Here is a 4,436-nt window from a genome sequence, read left to right on the forward strand (position 1 = left end):
ACAGGCGCCGGCCACAACGCCCGGCTATTTTTTGGTTGCAGCCGTCATTGTTGTTTGGCGGGTCCGGGCTGGGGATTCGAACCCACCACTTTAGGTGTATGTGGCTGGCGCCTTAGCCAGTTGAGCTATAGGCACCGAGCCAACACCCAGCTATTTTCTAGAGATGACTATTCCTCTTCCTCAGGCTGGTCTTGAACTCCTGAGCTCAGGTGATCCACCCGCCTTAGCCTCCCAAAGTGCTAGGATTACAGTTATGAGCCATCGTGTCTGGCCAGACATTTAAGTTTAAAACATAATTCAGTTAATAATAATTTTAGGGAAACCCCATATATAATAAATATTATATTAACAATAAATATGCCTGAGCCCTCTCCCAGAGTATTTAGTTTGTTATACTTTCAAACAGTTCAGAATAGAAAAACATCATGTATATTGAAATGTAATTAGAAAGGTAGTTCTAATACTTATTAATATATATTAACAAATCATTAATAAACATAGCATAAATTCAATGCTCCTCATTTTTAACAGAAATCATATGATGAACAGACTCCGTAAAGATAGCGAAGGTAATCGATGTGGAGAAACCTTCAGTCACAGGCCAAATATTACTCTGTACAAGAAAATTTCTACTGGAGAAAAACCATATGAATGTACCAAGTGTGGAAGAGTTTTCATGCATCTTTATTCTCTTAAAAGGCATGTCAGATCTCACTGTGGACAAAAACCATGTCAATGTCAGGAATGTAAGCAGGCCTGCATTTGTCCCTCACACCTATATGGATGTAAACTATGTGGGAAAACCTTTCCTTATTTCTACTCCTTTACTCAACATATCAGGACTCACACCTCAGAGAAAAACTATGAATGCAAGGACTGTGGGAAAGTCTTCATTGAGTTCTCTAGTCTTACTAGACATGTGAAAACTCACACAGGAGAGAAGCCATATAAATGTAAGAAATGTGGGAAAGCCTTTATTTATCCCTCCATCTTTCAAAGACACATGATAACACACACTGGAGAGAAGCCCTATGAATGTAAATTATGTGGGAAAACATTTCACCATTCCTATTCCCTCACTCGACATATAAAGATACACACATCAGAGAAAACCTTCATGAATGCAAACAATGTAGGGTAGCCTTCAATCAATTCTCAAGTTTTATTAAACATGTGAGAACTCATTTTGGAGAGAAGCCTTATAAATGAAAGGAATATTAAGTCTTTAATTATCCCTCAGTCTTTCAAAGACACATGCAGGGGAGAAGCCCTATGAATGTAAATCAAGTGGGAAAACTTTTTTGTCATCCCCATTCCTTCATTCACCATGTAAAGATTCACATGGCAGAGAAAAGCTATGAACATAAGGTGTAGGATTGGCTTTAAGGAGGTCTCAAGCATGTGAGAACCCTCCAAACTAACAAGCCATATAAATGCAAGTAATGTGGGAGAGCCTTCATTTATCCCTCAACATTACAAAGACATGTTATGACACATGCTGGAGAGAATCCCTGTAAATATAAACAATGTGGGAAAAGGTTTAATTATTGCCAGTCTTTTTAAAAGACATGAAAAGACTTCCACTGGAAAGAAACCCTTTGAATGCAAGCCATGTGGGAAAGCATTCCATTGGCCTGAAACCTTTTGAGTACCTGTGAGAATGCACACTGGAGACAAACTCTACAACTGTATAAACTGTGAGAAAGGTTTCATTTCTCCCAAATCCTTTCAAAGTCATGTGCAAATTCACACTGAAGAGAAAATGTATGAATATAAGCAATGTAGAAAACCCTTTATTTGGTCCTCAATATCAGAGAACATGTGAGAAATCACACTGAAGAGCAACTCTGCAAATGTGAAACCTGTTGGAAGGCTTTCACTCAGAAACCTGAGGAATGGAAGCAATGTGAAAAAGCTTTCAGTGGGTCCGCATCCTTACAAAAACGGACTGCATACTAGAGACACAAACCCTCATGAATGTAAACAGTGTGAGAAATCCTTCAAGTGACCCTCATCCTTCTGGAACCATATGGGAATGCACATGAGATAGATGCACTGTGAACATACAACATTCAAAAGTCTCTCATTGTCAAGTTGTCCTTTTAGAACATGAGAGCCTACCCTAGAAAGAAATTCTGTAACTGTAAGTAGGATGGATAAATCCCACGTTAATTCACATATGATGCTCCAGAAAATTCACACCAGGAGAGACAGCTTAGACATTGTAAGTATTTTATTGTCTTTGTTAGCACCTCATTTCACAAAGTAGACCCATAAATAATGACTTTCTAGCACTTTCAGAAATAAATATTTATGCAAGAAATAATTATCTAATTCTTCTTTTAGCTATAGTACATAAGCTTGAGTAATTAAGCAGTTTTTTTTTCATTTAAATTTATTCTATTTATTAGACCCATGATGATTGGAAGTGTACTTTTGCAATTTTCTTGCTTGGTATGAAGATAATAGTTATCATTGACATATTTTATATGTAACACTTTTCATTCCAATTTTTTTTTTTTTTTGCAAAACTTGTAACTATGCAAAGCTTTCCAGAAAGTAGTCTCTAATCATCTTTGCAACTTGTTCGTTTTCATTATTTCTCACTAGGAATTAAACAGTAGGCTTTGAATTAAGAATGGAGTCCTATAAAACAATAATTAAATCTATAGATAAGGATGGTTATGTTGGTTGTTTTATGGTTTGATGGGTAAAATGGGAACTATGTTTCCTTGAATGTCTTCCCTTTATGGTTCCAAGATAAAATTGGCTGTCTAATTTGCCTAAAATGAAGAAGTCCCTACCAACTTTTTTGAAGCCAGCATACTTGGAGACGAACAGATGGTACATAGGGGCATCATGGACACTGCCTTCTGGATGGTTACATTGACTCCTGCCATTTATCAAGAGTATCTTCAAAACAGAAGCTAACTGCTTGACTTCCATTTTCTCAGAGGTCTAACTTTCAGCCAGACATCTCTAGGAGCTTCCCCAATATGAATATGTTTCAATGACCACAGTTTGGATTTCTGCAATACCTACCATGTTCACTAGCCATTAGTTCATAATGTCATAGTTGGTGATAATCTCTGAAGCTCTGACTCCCATCTTCTCTAGACCTTACCTTATTTTTATAAGGCATAATTTGTATTCTGAGCATTTTGTTCTCTTAATACTGCTTGTGGCTCTATGTTATTGATTCAATCATGATAGCTTCCACAGCAACAAGAAATCCTCTTTGCCTACTTGCCCTGGCAGCAGAGGCCTGCTTGCTGTCTATGGCAAATGTATCTTGCTCTGTAAGCCAGTATATTTCTCTTACTCTGCAAACCTCCCTTTCTCTTCCTCAATAAACTTTGTTCTATGCTTGCCTTAAAAAATAAATCAATAAAAATAATCCATAAAAAAAACCCATAAAATTGGAAAAGATAATTTTGGGAGAATCACTTTCAATCGCTGCATACCCCCATTGGTATGCAGCCAATAATATGAAGGACAAGAGTTATAGTAGATTAGTGGTTAGGAACTTGAGTTTGAGCTTTGGAGTCAAACTGATCCAGATTGAATTTCTGGGAGCAATCACCTGAGTGAACTTCACCCCATTAATGAAGCTCTTGGAGTATCAGTTTTGTCATCTCTAAAGTAGGGGGAAACCTTACTGTTTGTCTAAAATGAACTATTACACCTGAACCAATTTATATAATATCTGATGACACAATAATAATTAGTAAGTATGCATTGCATATTTTTAATGTTTCATGCACGTAAAGTCTAGTTGGTTGGTGCCTCAGATCATTCCAAATGATGAAGTCCCATATTTTGTAAGCAGACTTCTTGGAACCTGATTATGTGCACAACTATGGTGCACAGATGTTCTTTTGAAATCACCAATAAGTGTCAGACACAGTTCATCAAGAAAGTTGTAGAATGTTCTTATTCTATGGCTCACAGGTGCATGTTCTCTTACATTGCCTTCTATAATATGAGCATTGTGTAGCTACACCACATCACACATTTCATCATCAGGCACTTGGACCAGCAGTAATGACTCCTGGTTTGATATAGTTTCCTCACCTGATTGTTGCAGTCACAACCTCCCATAGTGGCTGTGTAGTCCTTGACAATCTGTGGGCACAAAACAAGAAAAGCTGTGCCTGACTTGCCTTTTCTGTTTACAGACATTGTAACCCACAGATCACAGAAGGTAGAAATGAAATAGGTGATCAGACAACAGCGATGCTTTTCCTACACAGGTTCTGCATTGGCCTTGCTTCGTATCTTTCTTCTTATTAATTGCGTAGGGAACTCCTTTCTTATTGGCTTAATTGTACCGCATGAATAAATTTTGCAAACAAGTAAATACTGTGACAGGACCCAGGAATTGTAGAACTGGTCTGTGAAGAGTTTGTGATCTCTATTTTCAACATGGTTTGTGA

The 4,436-nt window shown here is 37.4% G+C and overlaps 1 pseudogene; it reads left to right on the forward strand.

Annotated features, from left to right (window-relative positions):
* LOC105886883 overlaps positions 1-2,008 on the forward strand; it is a 10,458-nt pseudogene extending 8,450 nt beyond the window's left edge.
* The last annotated feature ends 2,428 nt before the right edge of the window (positions 2,009-4,436 follow it).

The sequence above is a fragment of the Otolemur garnettii genome, unplaced genomic scaffold, assembly GCF_000181295.1.
Source record: "Otolemur garnettii isolate 467f Iridium unplaced genomic scaffold, OtoGar3 scaffold00029, whole genome shotgun sequence".
Taxonomy (NCBI): Eukaryota; Metazoa; Chordata; class Mammalia; order Primates; family Galagidae; genus Otolemur; species Otolemur garnettii.